We start from the raw sequence: 9,077 nt of genomic DNA, 5'->3' as shown, positions 1-9,077 counted from the left end.
TGCCCACGTACATATCATTAGAAAAGTTGTAATCTACTAAGTGTGTTCATCCTATTTGTTTGCATGGATTATTTCTATGTCTGGAGTTATGAGAAAACGATATAAACTTGTATTACTGATGCAGACATATTAAGTGGAGGCTATTAAATCAGAATCAATGAACTGTGAATGACTCTTTTTTACCTGCAAGCCTTCCTGTGTATGTGTGGGAAAAACCAGGAAGCATGGAGACCAGGGTCTTACAGTGACATGTGACCACATCACTTATGGACTAATACTGAAATCCATCTTGAAGCTGCTACTTTTCCAGAGGGGGGTGGAATTCCAAACAAAGATTTTTCCACCTTAGGGATGTTCTGTATAAAATGGGGAAGGCAAACAGTGAGTGTCTTCAGCTGGCTTGAGCGACTACCTCCCCACCACATGGAGATACCTACAAGCACCTGGAAATAAAAGGACTGTAACCACAGCGGTGAGAGAGAACAGGCTGGAACCAGGTCAGAAAAGGCATCTGACCTGAGAAAGATTTTACCTGAAGTAACAACTGGGGTGAAGAGTTAAGAACTGTAACTGATTTCTGAGTGTATAAAGCTTAGCCTTCTGTGTTTGCTTTATTTTTATTTTGTGAATTACTTTGTTCTGTCTGTTACTACTTAAAACCACTTAAATCCTACTTTTTATTCTTAATAAAATCACTTTTTTTATTTATAAACTCAGTGTAAGTAACTGTTACGGGTGGGGGAGGGAGAGAAGAGTTGTGGATATCTTACTTGCAGTGATATAGAGGGCAAACATTTATCATTTTACCTGTATTAGCTTTATACAGAGTAAAATTTATTTATTTGAGGTTTACATCCCATTGGGAGCTTGGTGCCTGCGTGATGGGGACATGTATCCTGCTGAGCTGGTTTCATTCTAGCTTTGCAGTTTTGGGAGGGGTGGGCCAGACCCTGGGTCTATGTTGCAGCAGGCTAGCTTTTCTGGCTCAGCAAGACAGGGTTCTGGGGACCCAGGCTAGCACGGAAAACAGGATCAGAGGTTATTTCAGCACATCAAGTGACAGTCCCAGTTGGGATCTCTGTGACTGAACCCATCACACTATGCGCTTGGGTTTCCTGCATTTCCAGAAAGCATCTCAGCCCTGAGGGATGTGCTATTCCAGTCTGCGTTGCTCTCAATCTCTGCTTTCAAAGTTGTTCTGCTGTGGATAACTAATTAAATAAACCCTTGGAACAGAGACGTGAAGTTGAGCATCTCACCCTCTAGATGGGTGCCCGTATCCACCAGTCTATAAAATCATTCTCTCTTCTGGCCCTGTGATGCTTCCTATGTTTTGTCCACGGATCTCAGTTGGGTCCTGCAGACCTTGTTGAAATATAAACAAATTAATAATAACAATTATAATAATGAACAATACTTCCATGGGCTCTGAGAAATTATTTTGTAATTGGTTTGGAAATTGAATTCACCTGTTTCCACTCTGCACCACTAACCAATCCTAAGTTAAACAGATTCAGGAATTGGTTAGGAGTTTACTCTTTGCTCTCCTCAAGGCGTCCTTCACCTCTGTGTTCCTCAGGCTGTAGATGAGGGGGTTCAACATGGGGATCACAACCATGCAAAACACTGAGGCCACTTTGTCTGTGTCCATGGAATACCTGGAGGTGGGACGTAATACATGAAGAGGAGGGTACCAAAATACAAGGCCACAGCAGTCAAGTGGAAAGAGCAGGTGGAGAAGGCTTTGCGCCGGCCCTCAGCAGAGCGGATCTGCAGGATGGTGGAGATGATATAGACATAGGAGAGGAGGACAGTTACAAGGCTGCCCACCATAAAAAGCAGCTCATAAAAATAAATAATGTAATCTCATTGATCCAAGTGTCAGAACAGGAGAGCGCCAACAGTGGGGTGATGTCACAGAAGAAATGATTGATGATGTTGGAGCTGCAGAATGACAGCCGAAATGTAAGCCATGTGTATATCATTGAATCCACAAACCCCCGCAGCGTACACTCCAGCCACCAGCTGTTTACAAAGCTGCCTGGACATGGCGACTCTGTAGAGCAGTGGATTACAGATGGCCACATAACGGTCATACGCCATCACAGCCAGCAAGAGGACTCTACATCTCCAAAAGCAATTAAGAGAGACAGTTGCACAGCACAGGCAATGTAAGAAATGCTTTTCCTCTCAGCAGCTAAGAATTGCAACATCTTAGGGAAATTATCGAGGAAGAGCTGAGGTTACAGAAAGACAAACTGCCAAGGAAAAAGTACATGGGGGGGTGGAGTTGGGGGTCATTGTGATTAAAAAGATCATCCCTCCTATTCCCACTAGGGTGACACCATAAATCAGTAGGAACACCCCAAAAAGGGGGACCCGCAGCTCCGGACAATCTGTCAGTCCTGAGAGAATGAACTCAGTCACTCCGAGTGATTTCCCTTTCCATCTCCTCTGAAAACGATCAGGCAGCTACAGAGATGTGGGCAGATGTATGGTTAGAAACTGTCCCTTCTCTGTAATGAAGTAAGTGAAGATAAATGGAGTCAATATCTAAATGGACACCAGTATCCCTTAAGGAAAGGATTAGTCCACAGAGTCAGATGTTCACAGCTGGTCATTCCAGTTGTTCAATAAATACACTGCATAAATACAATGACACACAGGTTAATCATGCCCCACACACGAATATTCTATCACTAACTAAGCAGCAACAGTGACTGTGACTCTCTGTAAGAGAATCAGATGAAATCCTCTCAGTCTGAAGAGATTATTTGTTAACTCAAAAAGGGGTGAGTAGAAGAATGTCAATCTTTCTACCCTCTTTGGGTAGGTGAGCTCTGGGCTTGGCATATCGGTTTGGGTAAAGTTGCTTATGTGCTAATTAATCTTTTTGGCATTTACTTGAGCCTGTATGAAAACCCAGAACGTAATGGAAGGCACTGCTTCAGTGACTATGTAATTGCCTATATTTTCCAAGTAAGGAGGTCGGTCCTTTAGCTGAAGGGGTAGGAGTTGGGGCTGAGGCTTAGTGCTGGAGGTTACCAATTCAATATCTGTCGATCTCCATGGTGCCGTTTGTGTGTGTGACTGTAATTCAGACAATAGCACATACCTGCTGAGAAGAGAGAGACAGATGTGTTGGTGTTTCCCATCGACAGAAACTGCCAGTTTGGAGCATTCAGAAATATATACTGTAATTGTGATCTGTGGGACATGATTCTTGAAGCAACTGGGAATACCTGAGCTCAGAAAGCCATAACACCTAATTAATGCATTCAGTGAACCAAAGCCTCTCGGTGTAATGGTGGCCTGGGGATTAATTTGGTCCACTCTTTCCTACTGTGTTATTAAATGATGCAATTTTACAGAGTATGAGGTTAGGAGTATATTTCATCCTGCTGGTTTCAGTGCAACCCATGTACAGTGCAGAGCTGATCCACAAGGGGATTGTTTGTGGAGACTGAAAGCTTTTTGCTAAAAATGTAATATTCAGTTCGGAATACCTCGGCTTGCATCAGACATCACAAACCACCAATCTCTTCCATGGGCCAGGCTCCCAGGCTGGATTCCATCCCTATGATGCATTATGGTCTCTCCTCTTGCTGAACTGCCCTGGAACATCACCAGGGTCCCAAGCCATGGTTTAGGGAGGAGGGAGTTTGTATATTGATGGAAATCTTATAATTTCCAGGGAAAAGATAATTTTATGGAAAAAATAGTTGAATTGAAAATCCTATTCCCATCAAAAAAACTTCTCAAGAAAAATTTTCAACCAGTCTTAGCAACAAGTCTGGAATCAAAGGAACAGAAAGTTAGATATACTGAAATGTACTAATTGTTTCAGAATCACCTCATTGTCGCTACCCCAATAGTGAAATGTAAAACCTGTAAGACAGGTAAGAGTACTCCAGATTATCTTTGATTCATGCATAGGAGCTAATCACCATTGTATTCTATGTCCTCCCTTGCTAGTGTACTTTCCAAAGTTACTCCCATTGTTGTGCAGATTGAATGTAGTTATGTGCAACATATTCAAGGTCATTTATGTGGCATACTAAACCTAGATAAAATATATTTTTAAAACTTCATAGGTATGAAGGAGAAGAAGAAAGAATATTAAAACAAGGGATAATTAGCAAGGTGCACTGCTTAAGATGCTTATTTAATATGAAATCATATAAATAATTAACACTGCCTTGGAGTACATGTATATCATCTTCTAAACTACTCATGCTCGTAACAGCAAATGACATGCTGCGGACTTCTGCTGTTCACAAATCTATCCCCCTTGCATACATATTATCTGCACACAAGCTCAGCTTCAAGTAATGATATACATTTATGAGCCAACTAGAATTCCCTCACCACAATATTAGTTCATATTTTCTGATACTGGAAAGGAGAGTAAAGGCATTCACTTGGCATTATAATTTCTCTGGAATCTCAGCTCTATTTGATTAAACTTCACACAAAGAACAGAAATAAAATAATAAAGCACACAAATAGCAAACATGCACACAAAAAAGAAGTGACAACACTGAAAATACGAAGGAAGAAACTCAGGAGGTGATATGGGTATTTTAATGAGCGTTTAGGGTCCATACAGTGCAAGCAGAACCAAGTCCTCTAGAAACAGGCAAAGTCCTGGTTTCACATTGTGTGATGTCACAAGTAGAAAACTCTAAGTAGATTGACTCATTACATTTTACACACCCTGCAGGACAATAAACACATAGCTTTGGATTTGCAGAGAGATCCCTACTTCAAAGAGCTTCAAATAAGATCATTATCTACAAAAACCTAACACCCCTACAACAATTCCTCTGCTACTTATGAATCTATGGAGTACTCTAAAGCCAAAAACTACTGAGACATAAGCGCTGGCAGTGTTCAATACCTTCCCAAACAAATGCTCCACCACCTATCCTATCTCTGACCTACTCACTGCGTGCTTCTCCCTGCCACGTGTGCTGGAGGTGTTACTGTCTCGTGCCGGATCCAGGCACACTTAGCGGGATTATGGATTACCCTTCTGAATGGAATCAGTATTATAAAATGGAATATTTATGGAGTCAGTTTACAGATGAATGAGATGAAGATCTTGATTTTCTGGTTTCACACCCAAGAGTAGCCTTCAACTTTCTATGCAAATACCTTTTATTTCATGGAAAAGATTGATTCAAGAATGAAAAATAGTAAATCCCCGTGAAGAGAGGACAATTTATTTTCTGTGCCCTTCCATGCTGGGATCTCTTCAATGTATGGCTAGGGATTTCATCTTGTGAAATGACCCAGTGGGAACACTAACAGCTTCTGTGCATTGCAAATATCCATTCTCTTCCTACAGGTCTCAGGACTTGGTTGCTTCTGAAATACAGATGAGCCTTCCTGCACATATCTCCCAAGGAGATGTTCCTAGTGCAGCCTCTTGTCCCTGCCCAGCACCTGGTGAAGCTAGAGAAGAGAGAATGTGCATACTCCCCTGCCTTTTAGTGATATCGCACAGGGCGGACGGGGCATCATTAGACCTACACTCAATGTGTGCCCATGAGATGTTCAGGGCTTCTCTGCACTGTGCCTACATCTGGTGGATATTGCTAGACTTGCTTAAAGAGGTAACCATAATAGTGACATACCCATTAGACCATACCCTCCTGGAGTCATTGGGCCAGACAGATGGTATAAATTAGCCTAGCTCCATTGAAGCCAATGGGCCAGATCTTCAACTCATGTGAATCAAGTAAGTTTTGAATCGTGAATGGGACAATGTACCAAAACACAATCACTTGACATCTTTAAATCAAGACTGGATTGTCTCTAAAAGAGATGTTCCAGTTTCATTAGTGGGCAAGGTTCCTGTGTTAACCAATGTCAGACTAGAAATCATGAATCTATAGAAAATCTGTGTCACTTCAATGAAGTCAATGAGCCAATCCCCAGGTGGTGTAATTGACACAACTTCATAGAAGTCAGTGGCCCAGATCCCTCGCTGGTGTCAATCACTGTAGCGCGATTGAACTCCTGGCTCATTAAAGGAATACACCACCATGGACAGCTCAGAAGTGCAGGGACTGTGACTTGTTTACACTGGGGGGGGGTGTCAATGTAAGATATATAAGATAAAGTCAAAGTATCTTAGTTTGACTTACCTGGACATCCTCACGGCGGCAAGTCAACCGCCGTGGCTGCCCCGCTGACTCCACTTACTCCTCCTGCCAAGGCGGAGTATGGGCATCGATTCAGGGGTTGGTTTATCACGTCTAGATAAGATGTGATAAATCAATCCCCGATAAATCGATTACTACCCACCGATCCGGTGGGTAGTGTAGACGTGGTCTGGGGGAGTAAGAAAGGGCTCCTGGCTGGCTGATAGGTCTGAACGTACATTTGCCCTGAGGTAAAGGTGAAGCATGTGTCAGGGCTGAGGCTATGTGGCAGTAGCCCAAGGGATCTGAAAGCAGTTTAGTTAAGGAGACACAGTGATGTGTGGCTGCTGGTCTTAGGTCCCTGGGCTGGGACCTGGAGTCGTGGTTGAGCCACTGAGGAAGTGGCCTTCAACTGAACCACAGTAAAAGGGATCAAACTACTTAGAGGACCATCTGGAGAGCTAGGCCCAGAAGGACCCAGAAAAAGCAAAACTGTTGTCTCCAGAGAGGAAGCTCTGGGGTTATGGCCATATATCAGGGGTGGGACTATTTAAAGACTATGGACACACCCAACCAGAAGGGGTGCTTTTGAGAGGTGGGTGTCACACTGTTACAGACCCCAAAGGCATTAAATGAGTCCCTTAGAGACTGCCCTAACAGCAACTCCATGTTCATACCCAGAAACCCAGTCAAGCTAGGGAAGCGAGAATGTGCATTATCCCCCTGCTCTCTAGTGATGTCACACAGGAGAGTGGGGCTTCAATCAAACTTGCTTCATTCCTTAACAGATCCACTGAGGGGGAGTTTTCACTTGTTTAAACATCTCCCCAAAATGCAGGGCTGTATTCATCCCTTAATGAATGAGAGCAGAGGGATGTCAAATCTAGCAAGAGTCATTGAAGGAGCAGCACTGGCTCTGCAGAATTTGGCCCCTGTCCTAGGTTCCCTTAGAAGGCCTTTTTCATGAACTATCTGGGATGTGGAGGTAGCTCTAGACTTCACTGAGACCACACCAGATGTTAACAAAATGTTAACTCCTACTGGGTCCCCTTCACAGCTGGGTCCCCTTCACAGCTGGGTCCCCAGGTTATGTACCAATTGGGAGCAGGTTAAACACCCTATGAGCCATTGCTGTGTGTTTCTTTGGAGATGGGAGGGATGGAAGTGAAGAGTTTCATGGCAACAGAATACTTTCACATTCCCTTAGACTTTAAAGGGTGTTACTATACAATCTAGGGGTTATTCCCATGGAAATTGTTCTGATTGTGCTGCTGAGTACATAAGGATATGGGTGTAGCTACATCTGTTTGGTGTGTTTCACAGACAGTAGTTCTCTCATATTCTATGTTTCATATGTTTGAATAGCTGATTTTTTTTGTCTAGTATTTGGGAGAGTGTAGCTTGTGGTGGGGTTGGAATTGTTTGAGGATTTTTTGTTTTGTTGGCTTTTTAATGTGTGCCTTATAATGTACCATTGGTAAACTCATAATTTGCTGATCAGTATTGTCCTGATAAAATATGTGTGACATGTGAAGTTATAGGATTACATTGTATGATGTTTTCTGAAAACATCCACTCAATGAACCCTGCAGTGAAGTATCTATCTACCTATCTACCTACCTAGTTTTACTGCATGTGTCAGCAGATACCAGCACACTTTTTGAGTTCTTTAGCATTGCCTACTGAGGCTAAGATCAACAATGCTGAGTGTTCGGATGGTCCACTCCCTTAGCCCTTTAACCCCAAGATGCACAAAGGGCCTTGAAGTTGAAAGGCTCCATTCAATAAAACCCATCTCTCATAAATCAGGGCATGTGCGGGGATTAAATGTGACTATTTGGGGGGACATTTTAAACACTGACACCCCCCACCCGCTGCCCCAGCCCTGCTGCCCCCCTTAGTCGCTGCCTCCGTTTGGGGGATCCCACCCATCCCCCCCAGCACTCACTGCCTCTACCCCCCATTGTGCCGGGCTCTGAACCCCTACTGAAGGCTACGGGTGAGAAAGGGACAGGACTCCGCAGGCTTCCTGCCCCCCCCAGCAGAACTCTGCTGCCAGCCCATCTTTCCTGTTCTAGGTGCCTTCTGTGAGGTCAGCGGGAGTGCTAGCTGGAGTGCCTTTCCAGGCCATCTCCAGCGATGGTCAGTCCAATTCCACCCTGGCAGAAAGGGGGGAGGGGGCTTGGGGGAGGCAATGTTGGGGCAGGGGTCAGTTTCAGAAATGCAGGCAGTGGCAGAGATCTAAGGGTCCATTCCCTTGTGCACTCCCCTGATCATCATCATCACTTGACTCAATTGACCAAGACCAAATGTAGCTAGAAGAGGATGAAACTTTCCACGAATAGTTTTAGCCACTTTTATTTTGGCCAGAATAGGCGCCATGTCAGAGGGTGATGGTAAAATTGATGAGGAGCGACTCTGTTGAAAACGGGGAAGGACACTGGATAAACTGATGGAGAAGTGAGTGGGCTGCATAGGCTCTGTGAAAAAGGGCGCATGACCCAGTTTGCCCTCCATGCTGAAAGTAGTGGTACTGAAATTCATTCAACCCAAAATGAATATTTTTCTTTCTCGACTTTTCGATTCACCGATATTTTTGGCAGTTTTTGGTTGGGATGAAGCGGAATATTTTTTTTCCAGCAAACTGATAGCAGTCAGCTCGTCCATGGTCTCAGTCACAGTGCTCTGAGCTATAATGTTCCCTGAATCCCCGATCTTCAGAGTCTAGAATATATCCAGTACACCTTAAAGCAAGAACTCACAGTAAACATGCTGATGTGTGTAAATATGTTGCGTGGGATGTGACTTTTTTTCCTGTTTATTTCTCTTTTACAAAAATTCCGCCTACCTTTCTCACCCCGGTGCAATTTTGGTATTCAGTTCACTGTCCCAGGGTTTCAGAGTGGTGGAGCTGTGTTAGTCGTATCA

At 43.7% G+C, this 9,077-nt stretch overlaps 1 pseudogene; it reads right to left on the bottom strand.

The window, feature by feature from the left end:
• Nucleotides 1–1,513: 1,513 nt before the first annotated feature.
• LOC142046699 (olfactory receptor-like protein OLF2) lies at nucleotides 1,514–6,160 on the bottom strand (annotated as a pseudogene).
• Nucleotides 6,161–9,077: the final 2,917 nt, after the last annotated feature.

The sequence above is a fragment of the Chelonoidis abingdonii genome, chromosome 4, assembly GCF_003597395.2.
Source record: "Chelonoidis abingdonii isolate Lonesome George chromosome 4, CheloAbing_2.0, whole genome shotgun sequence".
NCBI classification, from domain to species: Eukaryota; Metazoa; Chordata; order Testudines; family Testudinidae; genus Chelonoidis; species Chelonoidis abingdonii.
The sequence above is the reverse complement of the archived record's forward strand: the minus strand, read 5'-3'. Positions and strand labels throughout refer to the sequence as shown.